Source organism: Schistocerca gregaria, chromosome 7, assembly GCF_023897955.1.
Source record: "Schistocerca gregaria isolate iqSchGreg1 chromosome 7, iqSchGreg1.2, whole genome shotgun sequence".
Classification (NCBI taxonomy): Eukaryota; Metazoa; Arthropoda; class Insecta; order Orthoptera; family Acrididae; genus Schistocerca; species Schistocerca gregaria.
The window spans coordinates 491,106,317-491,120,768 of record NC_064926.1 but is presented as its reverse complement, the minus strand read 5'-3'; positions in this window follow the sequence as shown (position 1 = coordinate 491,120,768).

Genomic DNA, 14,452 nt, shown 5'->3' with positions numbered 1-14,452 from the left:
ACATTTCAACGCATATGGAGCTGCCCAAGTCGATTATTGATGATGCGAAGGGAAACCAAAGATAAACCAAGCCCACGCAGACCTTATGAAGTGACGGGTAAGTGGGTAAGTACCGCCAATGGTTGGTTGGTTGATGGGGGGCTGGGCGGCGGGGGGGGGGGGGGGGGGGGGGGGGAGGGAGGTCCAAACAGCGACGTCATCGGTCCCGTCGGGTTAGGGAAAAATCTACATCTACATGATTACTCTGCTATTCACAATAACGTGCCAGGTAGAGGGTTCAATGAACCACCTTCAAGCTGTTTCTCTACCGTTCCACCGTCTCCGATGGGGGGACCTGCCTGAAGCGAATAAGGGAAATCACGAGAAACCTAAATCAGGATGGCAGGACGCCGGTTTGAACGGTCATCCTCCCGAATGAGAGACCATTGTGCTAACCACTGCGACACCTCACTCGGTAGGACCAACGAACTTCGCGGAAGTTGCTTGCATAAAATTTCATGAAATCAGTGGAAGGAATGACTCGTGAATTCCAAACTACGGCGGGCGGTATAGCTAGCACAAGACAGCGCCTAGGGAGTTAAAAACAATTGGATACAGCGGTTGAGCGGCCCCTCGTAAGCCACATATTTCTGAAGTCAGGGCTAAACAGCACTTGAGACAGAGTAAATAGCGACGCCACTCGGCACTGTATGACTGAAAACCAATGCTTTGAAATGAGGAATGACGCTATAGCCAGCGGCAATCCGATGGAAGGGTTTGACATTGGCGAAATCCTGGAGAACATTACCTGCCGTCAAGTGTAGTCAGTGGTGACAACAGTGAAATACTGAGGAGTCAATTTTACAGCATTGGGGTGTTTTCCGAAGTAAAAGTATGATCCCCCTACTCCGCTTTGAAAAAAAAAAACGCTAAATGGAAAAAAATTACGAACATATTTTACAGTACTGTGTACTGTGTGCTGGCCACGATGGCCGAGTTGTTCTAGGCGCTTCAGTCCGGAACCACCCTGCTGCTACGGTCGCTGGTTCGAATCCTGCCTCGGACATAGATGTGTGTGATATCCTTAGGTCAGTTAGGTTTAAGTAGTTCGACGTTGTACGGGACTGATGACCTCACATGTTATGTCCCATAGTGCTCAGAGCCATTTGAACCACTTGTGTACCGTGTACAGGAAGAGTTCGCAGACGATGTTTGTTTTCATTAGGAAGACAGTGCACGCTGTCATAATGCAGTATTTGCGAGACAAAGGTTTTGCGGGCTGGGTTGCCCAGAGTCTCAACTTGAATGCAGTGGAACACTTTTGGAATGAATTAGAACGCTGACTTCGCTACAGAGACAAGTGTGCACCATTTACTACCCTCTGTGGTTGCGCTTCTTGAGGAACAGAGGGCCGCCATTCTTCCACCGACATTCAGACACCTCACTGAAAGTGTGTTCTGCAGAGCTCAAGCTGCCATAAAGGCTAATAACAATATTAATAATAATAATACCGCAGTACGTGGGACGAGAAAGGTATACACCAGCAATAAGAAAGGGGTTCGTCTGGAAGCTTCCCGTTATACGTTTCTCGACATATTGCTTGTTATACCCAAAGCCTAAACGTCCAGTTGGACACCGGGAACATTAACCGAAGGAGAACGACTCTGACAGTATAGAACAACTACATCAAAGATGCGACCCGATAGGCATTCTGGCATGGCTGAAGGAACTTCCCAGCGCCCTGAAGTTTGTGTCAGCAAAAAAATTGGAACTACGACCGCTACATTCTTACCGTGCGCGTTCTTCTCACCAACGGACAATATTCACCAATCTGATCATCGATGAGTTGCTTCAGCTGCATATGGTATACCTGAAGAAACATGTGCAGTCTATTCCTCGCCTAACTGATGCCGTTATTAAGAGGTGTTATTCGGTATTAACGTGGTATCTTCAGAATTTTTCTGACTTTCCTTTTGTGACTGTACAAGTGCCGTTGGAGTCCACTGCTATGGTAGCATCATAATCTAAATAAATAGTGCCCATGTGCTGTTGTATAAAACCAACCAGCTGCGTATTATAATATGTCGAATATATGTAATAAAATTCTAGTTTATATTGTAGTTTTGACTATCTTGAGTATGAGAATGAAGTTGTCATTCTTGCACAAACGCTTCTCGAATTACTAGACAGGTCAATTACGGGTCTTCAATATACTAACGGGGATGACGTCGATCCCCTTGAAACGAAAACACGAGATGCTCAGTCATCGCAAGACGATCAGCCTATACAGCTCCTTACTTACGTCAGAGCTACAATGAACAGAAACTGGCTCTGCAGACGCGGTCTTCAATCCATTTACCGATCACTAAAGAAATTAAAAGATATGTTTGTTGCACACACTAAAACACACACTTGGTCTCGGTGTTCTTGAATTTATAGGCATTTTTCTGTTTGCGGAAGCAATTGCATTTGTCGGTAAGTACGAACGGTTACCGAACGTTGCGCAGAACACCGATACCACATTAAAAATCGTAAATTTGAATAATTTGGGCTTGTCTAACACAGCCTCATGGGCAATCACATGATTACGCTTGATAGAACGGAAATGTTATCCCAGGCATCTACATACTTGGATTCTGTCATCAATGTCACCACTGAGATCACATCACAGAATTCAACAAGAGTTTTGACCGGGACAGCAGCTACACTCTTGGTGGTGGATGGAAATTGGTGGTCGATGCTGACAGGCTACAGAGAAATAAGTTGAGGTACTACCATCTACTGGACTCAGTATTGCTACCAATGTTCCTCCGTATCAGAGAGACGGACATAATCTTCGTTAGCATATGGAGGTTCTCTGATTTCGTGACGTCTCCATGGCATAATTCGCCCAATTATATGAAGTACCACATTGACTTCACATAACTCCTGCGAAAGACGACAAAGAAAGTAGTTGAAAGCAGCGTCTGAAAAGTTCGGTAAACTGTCTCAGAAAATAAAGAACACAGGAGCTACAAACAAAACAGCTTTACTGGGCTTCATAGTAACCACCATTAGCTACAATACATCTCTCAAATTCGATGTAACGCTTTTCGAAACTGTTAACAGACGCTTCATGTGGAACCACTCGAAGCATCGTAGTTACACGCAACATCTGCGAAGCATAACTCTTTCTGGGCTAATTTAAGGCGCAGAAACAGAAACAAGCCTGCCACCGCCAATTGTGCAGAATAAAGAGGGTTCTGAAGTACAGCCCCTGCCGTTGAGAGATAAAGTTGATCACACAGATCACAATGTCTGCCAGGGCATTGACGTGGAGGAAAATTCCGCTGTCCACCATTCCTGTAGAGTTTAGAAACTCCCTCGTAAACGTCCGAGTCGACAGTTTGAACCTCTGGTAGAAATTCGTGATGGATCAAGCCTTTGCTGTCGAAAAAGGCGATCAACATAATCTTAATATTAGATTTTATCTGCCGACGTTTTAGGAAACGGAGAAGACTATGAACACCAACCGAGCGAGGTGGCGCAGTGGTTAGCACACACTGGACTCGCATTCGGGAGGACGACGGTTCAATCCCGTCTCCGGCCATCCTGATTTAGGTTTTCCATGATTTCCCTAAATCGCTTCAGGCAAATGCCGGGATGGTTCCTTTGAAAGGGCACGGCCAATTTCCTTCCTCATCCTTCCCTCACCCGAGCTTCCGCTCCGTCTCTAATGACCTCGTTGTCGACGGGACGTTAAACACTAATCTCCTCCTCCTCCTATGAACACCACGTCAGCGCCTGTCGCTTGGTCTCCAGATCGTACTGCTACTACGAGGTTTGATCTCCTGTAATGATGGTTCCAGTAATCTACAGATTTCTGCCAAACATGTCGATGAAATCTCCAGACATATCAAGCCAAAATTGATTGCCCTCGTCTGTCGGCATGTGCGGTTCGAATTGGGCACGAATCTTCGACTTTCTTTCAAATTTTCGTGAACAATAGTGCTTACACTGTCTCTACTTATCCTGAACACTTCTGCCATCATTCTTAAAGGCAGTTGCCGATCATTCACAAGCATACGTTGCACTCGTTCGATGTTGTCTGGGATTGTGTGTGTTGACAGTCGACCTAAAAGCGACTCATCCTCGACACCTTCCTTTCCGTCTCTAAAGCGTTTGCACTACTCAAACTAATACTTACTACTCACTGACTGAGCACCGTACATTCGCACAAACATTCGATCAGTCTCCGTACCCATTTTCCCAGATTTGAGCAAAACCTCGTGTTAACGCTTTGCACCAGTTTGAAATGACGTAAGTCCTCACACTGAATCCATTAGGTTGGTCGCAGTGTGCACCACACTTCCCTTCACAGATACGAGTTATAAGATGGTAATATTGGAGCAAAATGGATTCTGGCGCACTTTAGATACCAAATTGATATAGTAATTAATTCAATTGATCAATTAAACCACCCCTCCCATTCCCTCACCTTAACATATTGTTGTTATAAGTGATTTATGATCTGCTGGGGGTTGATTTATGCTCCTTGTGGATAATCAGTACTTCTGAGGAACCCACACCCCTCCCCCTTGTATTGGCCCACCTTCTGGGGAAAAGGAAACTTTCTTTTTGTCCCCCCCCCCCCCCCCCTGCGAAATGCTCTTGCCCCACTTTCGCTCCCCTCTCCTATCTGTAAACTGGTGGAAAAAGTCTCAACCTGTGCTGAGCTGTTGGAGAGGAACGATATCATGACACAAAATTCAAATCTGTGATAACTGACATAATTATATATTGTTCAATTCAATTTGTGGGAGAGTTGAGCACCACTGTCTCCTACAAACTGATCATAAATAATATGCAAAATGAGTTGAACAACATATTATTATGTCAGTTGACAATGATTTGAATTTCGTGTCATCAGAACTTTCCTCTCCAACAGCTCAACACATATTGAGTGCTTTTTTCACCAATTTCCAGATGGGGGAGGAGAGGAGGGAATGGGGGAGAGGACAGAAGAGCTGGGAGAATCCCATGAGGGGGGGGGGGGGGAAGAGGATCAGAACTTAACTGGGGAGGGACAACAAAAAGAAGTGTCCCTTTTCCCAATGGGGCTGGGGGGGGGGAGGAGAAGGGGGAAGGGAACGGTTGGGGTTTCACACAAGGGCAGATTATCCCCAGGGTGGTCATAAACCATCCCTGAGGGAATCATAAACCACTTATCAAGAAAAATCGGTTACAGGGAGGGAGAGGGGGAGGGGGAGGGGATGGGAAGGTGTGGTGTAATTGATCAATTTAAGTAATTAGCTTGTTGAGATTTCTCTCTGTGCACATGCGCAGGCATCTCATCCTAACCAGCGCAATTTTTAGCGTACGGGGACAGTTGCGGAACATCTCAGACTCGCCTTGTACGAATATGAAGAAGCAAGATATAATGTGAAGCATTAACCAAACCAGAGCAGGAGCTCATACAGTATCCTAGCACAGCCTACGAGGAGCCCTCGTGCGTCAAGGGACAATCTCTCGACACTGGCGTACTTAAGGAGGAGCAGCGTTAATAAATAAGGCTCGCAGGCTCCATTACGAAGCGCCAGGCTGTGGAAGAGCGGGGAGAAAGCGCTAAAGCGCCGCGAAGCCGCCGCCTTTTACGACGCTGGGGCCCTCGCCACCCAGGCCGCCGTAAACTGTGTAGCAGAGGCGAGGTCAGTCCATGGTCTCTGTGTCGTAGCTGGGTCGAGGCAGGCTTGCTCAGAAATCCAGCTCACTGATCCACACACTCAGTTGCTCTGGGTACGAGAGGGGTGGGCTTTCTGGGGAGACGCTCTTTGCTCATTACAGCACGGCGCTGGGTTGCAAATTACGCTCCATCCTGCCTCATTCCACCTTCATACCACTTGTTTCATAATAGCCTGATTACACACCGAACTTCAGAGTATGTAGCTCGATACAGAAGTAAAATTTTATTGGTTAGTTCTTTGCACCTAAATGTTTTTAGAACTACCGTGAGCTAGTGCGTAGAGCATTCAATCTGCATGTGAGTTAGGGTGCTTTTCAGAAAAATCTCGATATTACGTCTGAGACTGACGCATACACCCCATACAGATTTATTTGTGTTACTCAGTATACATTCTCTTTTTCATTCGTAAACATAATGCCGTCTTACTGTCTTTTATTACGAGTGTCTGGTCACTTTTGTTAAACTGTGGACCTTGTTACAACCTTGGCTGTCTATAGTAAAGTATGAGGGCTTTCTGAAAAGTAATGCATCCGCATTTTGTGAAAAATGTCAATGCTTTTTAAATAGAGCACGTTCTATCAACATTCTACTTGTTTATTCTTCATTTCTACATATTTTTTCTCAACATAGTCACCCTGGCCATGAAGACATTTCTCCGAACGAGAGACCAGTTGGTTGACACTGTCACTGTAGAATGTTCATTGACGAAGCGACAACCTCGCCTCTGTTTGTACTACTTCATCTCTACGAAGGTGAAGTCCTCGAAGCTGTTCTTCACGTTGTGGAAACAAATGAAATCCGGATGGGCGGAAGACGGGATCATGGAGGATGATGGATCGCAGTGAACCCAAAGGGTCAGATTGTTGCAGATGTCGCTGAACTAGAGGGTGCTCTATGTGTGGACGAACTCTTTCTGTGGTTAGAAACTGGATTACAGCACTGTTTTTCTCACGAACTGACATAGTCATGTTAAACACTTCCATGTTGCTCGCTACAAAATGGTTCAAATAGCTCTGCGCACTATGGGACTTAACTTCGGAGATCATCAGTCCCCTAGAACTTTGAACTACTTAAATCTAACTAACCTAACGACATCACACACATCCATCCTCGAGGCAGGATTCGAACCTGCGACCGTAGCGGTCGCGCGGTTCCAGACTAGAGCGCCTATAACCGCTCGGTCACTCCGGCTGGCTACTCGCTACAATTCAGAGTCATTTAGTGGCTCAGAGTTGCAACTTTCGTGAGCGAAGAGCGAAATGAGTGACATGTAATACCTCAACGAAGATTGAGAACGGAATAAAAAATTCTGAGGCAATGTTTTTCAGTACGCCCTCGTGTATCTTCGGATTCGCTATTGAAAACAATAACATTGACACTTTGAATACTATTTTATAGCAAACTAAACTCGCTTACTGAAGTTAACCGTGTTTATATTTGTCTGTATGTTAATTAGGCTATTGTGCTTCTTCCAGAGCGTTTAGTGGACAATCTATAGGGTCGTTGTATACAGAAACGCAGTTAATACTTCACTCCACTGTTACCTGAAATCATCGTTCTAGCAATTAATATTTCCCACTAAAGTACAGTGACAGCATATATCATTGGTTCAGTGATCAATACTAATTCACCTTGAGATTTTCCCTCCAGAAGATCAATATTCCTACTAGCTAACTTCGGGCGCTTTGTCCTGAATGGACGTATTTTGAAAGTAAGTCCGTTTATTCAACTAGAATAGACAGTGAATTTGTAATTCTAGAAATGTAATTTGTAGCTTCTTGTACTAGAAGGAAACTAACTAGATCTTAAATGGTTACATTTTCAAAACTTACCTTCCGAACTTTGTCAAGACAAAATGAAGTTAATAACTGACATTAGTCTGGTAATACTTAATGTTGCGACAAATCTATTTTTTTTTTTTCAGGTACTGTAACAAAGTGATCCAGTGAAGTTGTGTGTCCCCACTTCCCTACTTCAAGAAACCATAAAATCATGGTATTAGCCACTGGTAAAATTCCACACAGTAAACGTTAATCTTAGCACAGGATTTAAGATAACTAATGCTGGGTGTTGAAGTAAGAGGCCGCCTCCGCAGTTCAGTGGCTAATGCGGCTGAGTGTCATGCGGAGGACCCGGTTTCGATTCCCGGTAATGCCAGCGACTTTTCCTTGGTGGAAGGAGTGGCACGGGTCGCACTTAGCTTCTTGAGGCCAACTGAGAAGCTGCATGAGCGAGCAGATGCGCCTCCAGGTCACGAAACCTGCCAACAGCTGGTACGGCCGTGTGCTGACCCCACGACCCTCCATACCGCATCCATTGACGCCGTTGGCGTAGGATAACACGGCGGTCGGTCGATACCAATATGCCGCCGAGGGTGTATTGGCGGAGTTTACGTAACTTGAAATAAGACGATAAACGTGTGATAAGTGACTCAATATACTGAAGCAAAAGCGTTTTTTATAATAGATTTTGCTGCCGCAAGTCTGTCTTCGAGTACATGAATAAGGAAATATAGGAAGTATTTAATATACTGAGAAGCGCACCAGTACTTGACTTGACTCGACTCAATAAATGGTCTCTGGCTTCTTCCTACAGTTCATCTGTCTGCGGGTGTCGGTAGCGGTGGCCGAGCGGTTCTAGGCGATTCAGTCCGGAACCGTGCGACTGCTATATCGCGGGTTCGAATCCTGCCTCGGGCATGGATGTGTGTGATGTCCTTAGGTTAGTTAGGTTTAAGTATTTCTAAGTTCTAGGAGACTGATGACCTGAGATGTTAAGTTCCACAGTGCTCAGAGCCATTTGAACCATTTGTCTGCGGGCAGTTCGTAGCCCATACAAGGCGTTCACAAAACGGAAACATCAAGGTACACCTTCAACTCTGCCTCGACGTTGTCCACTAGGTCAGCCTATTGCGCACTTCAATCATAGAACAGACGTTCACCAAACGGAACGACAAAAGAAAAGAAGTTGACCGTGAGGCCTAATAGCTTTCTTATTTATTCGGCTTAATACTACACTTTTCGAAATAATAAAGTATATCAACGTTAGGAAGAGCTCAGGCTTCATAAATAGTATTGTGTCAGATCATTAGGTATATAAGTTACTAATCGCAATTCATTATTACAACGGTTTGATAGCATTTTTTCCTCATTATCATGATCACCAAGGAATATCAAATATCGGCAACACACTAGGCGAATGTAAAATTAAAGCTGTTCTGTTAATTTCACTTCACATCCCCTACCCTGCTCTTCTCCTACAAATACATTACTTGCCAGTATCCCTAGTTTTAATGTGTTGTAGATGCCTAGGATTTTGATGATAATAACAATAGTAATAACAGTAACTAAAATGAAGTGAAACTAGATGGTTCCAGAGACCTTTTGAAGCATCAGGCATCTATAATATATATTTCAACACTGAAGTGACGAATGGAAAATTGTACCGAGGCTTGGATTTGAAGTGTGGTCTCCTTTTTATTCCCCATTTCAGTGTTCACAGATAAATAATAGGCGTTTGTGGCCTGCAAAGGTTTCTGGAACCATACCGTTTCATTGGATTAAAGCGCCTATGCCTGGGTTTGAGGCAAGGTCCCCCGCCTCGTGCGATACTGAGGTGCTATTCTAATACAGCTGTTCGAGTTTAGAGGGAATAGCAAGTGGCCTGAGGCGTGAATGGGAATTCGCATTGAGAAGTGAGGCATGCTAGGGTAGTCCGTGCCTTGGTGCAAAGCCACCGTGCCAGGGCGGCATGGTGGTTAGTTCATCTGCCTAGTAAGCAGCAGACCCATGTTCAAATTCCGGCCTTGGTACAAATTTTCATTCTTTGCTTCATTCTGCACATGTCCATCATATATTTTTGAGACTTAAAAGAGCTCTGGAACTATATAGTTCCATTTGATAAAAGTATCTATGTCTGGCTTTCAGGAAAGATCCTCCGTTTTGTTCGTTGCTAAGATGCTATTTCAAGACAGTTGCAGAGTCTCTGCAGTGCCGTTCGAGTTTATGGAGAACACCGAGCGGGCCAAGACTCGAAACTGGGAAACCGATCTGGCACACATTTTAATTTGTCAGGAAGTCTCATGCAAGAAACTGTTTCCACTAACTTCCGAATTTCTTCAAATTGACGGAACTAGTGGACGTCCATGAGAGGCGGGGGGAGGGGGGGGTGGTTGCGGATACGGTCGTTCATAATATTCCTCCAAATTCTGTGACTTTACGGATAATTCGCCATACCACAGCAGTAAGTTCGTCAGAACGCCTGATAGACATGATTTCAGGATTACGTCGTTGTAGCGGTTGCAAGACGGGCAAATAAGCTGCAAAGACTCAGTGGGGATGGCTGAACTGTGTCTACAATCAAGGAAAACAAATCAGCAGCCCTGAAAGTGTGCGTCCTGTATAAAATCGCTGCCACAACGTAGTGAGTTTGCCGCTCTACAAGTGCCATCTAAATCCGATAGAACTGGCATAGGCTGAAATGAAACACAATTTCAGAGAGAACAATGTAGCTGGTGACACGTCGAAGGAAAGATTGCAGAATCTTGTTAATGTTGCTTCCCTTTCAGTTATTGCACAGAATTGGCAAGGTTACTGCAGGAATGTGCAGCAGCTAGAGCAAGAGAACTGGTCACAAGATGGAATAATGCAAATGGGCATCGTCAACACCATAACCTCAAGCGGCGTCGATGCTGATGATGATGACGATGACGATGATTTTGAAACAAACACAAATGACAGTGGTTTTTAATGAACATCATTTTGACAGTTATTTCAGACACAATTAATTACACATTGTAAACATTACTAGTGTCTGCGTTTAATAAATGCAGTGTCCAAACACGTCCCTAGACTCAGTTTAAAATTTTAGATTCATGGTGTCGTAAGTCGTACATTCAGTTTTCATTGTTTTCGAACATATAAATAACACATAAGTTATAGGTAAATCTCTCGAGCATGAATATGTCAACAAATTAGGTGATTTCCGATCCGACGAAAGCGTCACTTACGCGGGCAATACTTCCACGAGTGCCGAATGCGACTTCGTGTTGAGCGCAAAACACAGGCAGTGGTGTCAGCAGTGCTGCCTTCCCCTCACCGCCCCTCACCCCTCACCACTCGTCCACCGTAACGAGAGGGGGCGACCGCTCCCAGCAGCAAACACGCCAATCGTCAACTTATCGCCGACAAACAGTACTGCTCGTATAGTTGTACATCATCAGGACATTTCGATAAAACCTTATTCGTTGCTGATGTTAGTGCGTTTGTCTCACTGTCTTTACCGCACGCTGCAATGCATGAGTCTTACATGTAACAGGCACTAAGTTTGGACAAAATACATTAAGCGATTTCCCATCTTTCAACCAGTGTACATCAACAGCATCCTATTTTACGCCATCCGACCATGGTACCTTAAATCCATCATTAATAAATCTAGCAAATGTTAGACTATTTGTTGCTTCCGAAAGTTTACAATAAATATAAACAGGATTTAGATGCATCCTCAGAGTCCAACTTGCCCACAAGCGATGAAACGGTCTATAGTATTCGTCGTCTCATCATCAGAAATCCGTATAGGTGACTTGCCAATGTCGGCCCTGCTCTTTATAATATATCAACATAGAAGGAATCCAACTAATTCTTCCTGAGAGCGTTAAGGTTGCAGTATTCATGTGAAATATGTTCCGTTTTAGGTACCTGAATTTTGTTCCAGGATATGTTCCCTGCAACCAAATGGTTCAAATGGCGCTGAGCACTATGGGACTTAACTTCTAAGGTCATCATTCCTCTAGAACTTAGAACTAATTAAACCTAACTAACCTAAGGACATCTCACACATCCATGCCCGAGGCAGGATTCGAACCTGCGACCGTAGCGGTCGTGCGGTGCCAGACTGTAGCGCCTAGAACCGCTCGGCCACCACGGCCGGCACCGGCAACCAATGCAAGACACAGCTATTTGTAAGATTCACTATTACATGATTTAGGCTGCTCTTTAGTTAAGTAAGCAGAACCTGTTTCTTTGGAAAAATCCGTTTTTTGTTCCTAAAACGCAGATTTCTTCATAATTGTCGTTGAGATAGAGATTTAATCGTACATCCCATACGTTTATCACAAGTCTGGCAGAGGACTATTACACCATCAGTGTTTAAAGATTTGTCAACAGAAATCCAGGTTTTCACCTTTGATGACAATGAAGACGCAACCGGCGGAGTGGTTAACTTGAATGAAAGGAGTCGTTGTCGCAATCGAACTTGCTCAGTTTAGCTTTGAGTGGATTGACAACAATATGAGAAAGATAATAATAAAACTTGAAATTTTTTCCGCTCTTGCTAAGTAATGAAAATGCATCGAACCTATGAAAATGCTTAATAATTACGCTATAATATTAAAATGTGTAATATTGTATAGTGTGGTGTGAAACACCTCCCCCCATAAACCATGGACCTCGCCGTTGGTGGGGAGGCCTGCGTGTCTCAGCGATACAGATAGCCGTACAGTAGGTGCAACCACAACGGAGGGGTATCTGTTGAGAGGCCAGACAAACGTGTGGTTCCTGAAGAGGGGCAGCAGCCTTTTCAGTAGTTGCAGGGGCAACAGGATGTATGATTGACTGATCTGGCCTTGTAACATCAACCAAAACGGCTTTCGGGAAAATACAGCCGTAATTTTTCAAGAGCGCATAAAGGTTTACTGTATGATGGCGTCCTCTTGCGTAATCGGAAAAAAATGGCATTCTTCGGGTCGGCGCATGGAATGTTAGATCCCTTAATCCGGTAGATAGGTTAGGAAATGTAAAAAGGGAAATGGATAGGTTAAAGTTAGATATAGTCGGAATTAGTGAAGTTCGATAGCAAGAGGAATAAGACTTCTGGTGAGGTGAATACAGGATTATAAATACAAAATCAGATACGGGTAACGCAGGAGTAGGTTCGACAATGAATAAAAAAATAGGAGCGCGGATAAGCTACTGTGAACAACATACTGAACGCATTACTGTAGCCAAGATAGACACGAAGCCCACGACTAGCATCGTCGAATCAAGCGAATGTGAATGATGTATTCCTTTGAAGAAAAAGTCGATATGCTTCTCATTTACGGAAAATGCCAACGAAATTCAGTGATAGCTAGAGACTTACGGGCTGAAAGATATCCTCAACGTACTCGCCCAAGACGTCGTACATTTAAATACGTGTGAGATAAATTGAGAACAGCTGGATCTTTAACGATCGGAAACATATCCGGCAAAGGAAAGTTACTCACGAGGAAAAGGAAATTGGTACTCTTGCCACTGTAGTTCGACATCCTTGTGTTAGTTTGCGTCAAATAGTAAGGGAATCTGGCATCAGCCAGAGTAGTGTTGTTCGTGTTCTGCATCATCATAAATATCATTCTTACCACAGGAGTCTCAACCAAGAATTAACTGGTACGGATTGTATGCGTCGCACTGAATTCTGCCGATGAGCTCAACTCCAGATTCAGAGGAATGACACATCCAGTAATTCAATTTTGTTTACTTACGAGACTACATTCACTAACCTTCAAGTTGCACACCAAAAACCGTGGTCGGTGAATGTTTGGTTTGGGATTCTGGAGGGCAGAATTATAGGCTCCAATTTCAGTGAAGGAAATCTTAATGGCAGGAAGTGCACCAGATTCCTGCAAGAAACATTATTGGAAGAAATGCCTTTAGGAAAAAGGAACAGAATGAGGTATCAACACATTGAGCGTACCGCACATTTTTCGTTGATGGCTAGAAATGAGTTGCAGAGACAATTCGCAAATAGTTGGTCGTTGGAACGGACGCGGAGGAGATGTGTCGTGGCCGGCTCGTTCGCCAGACTTGACACTTCAATTCTTTCTGGTTGGGATTCGTAAAAGACATTGTTTACAAAGACCTTCCAACCACACCTGAAGATTTGCGAGAGAGAATTGTCAGAGCATGTGCTTCGATAGGTGCCGATGTGATAGGCAATACCGCTCAATCCATGATAAGAAGATTGCAGTACTGCACTGCATTTCAAACACTTAAATGCGAACTGTTCAGGCTGCGGACATTTAAGTGGTTCTCTGTGCATCTTGGAAGTGAAGTTTATTGTCAATTTGAAAATGTGAGCTGCGCAGATAAGGAACACTGATTTTGTTCTACATTCACTCTTTCTAATGATGTGAATCAAAGCTGCGATTTTATTTTTCAAGCGTTATACTGCAGTAAGATTCCCTGTTGGTTCTTTAATTAGAATAACTGTTTTTTTTTTTTTTGTGAACTCGACTTCCATTTTATGAACCTTACTTTTTACAACTTTCCCCATTACTTAATAAGAATAATCAGGAACACTCTAAGTTGTCGTTCTCAATGCGATGGTGTTTCTGTTGCACGTAGTGGCAAAATTATAAGCTGAATGTTGCGTTTATGCAAAACTGCTGACTGTAATGTCGAATGAGTAGACCTTCAACGTTTATTTCAGAACAAAAACTATTCACTAATGCATTTTAGTTTCAAAATATACGTGGTTTGAGTAAATTGTTCTTTGGAGGGGCCACGATCACTTTAACCCGCACTGTATCTGCTCCTCACGCTTGGGAAGAGAACCGTTGAGAGCCACTACGGTCTATTTGCTTCATTTCATTGGAGAGACGTGCAAGTGGAGATCTCTGGATGATGGTTCAGCACATCCTCGGGCTTACCCTCACAAGAACTCCAGAGAAGCTGAGCTGTTACCGTTTTCCGTTCTCACAGTGAATTAACCCAG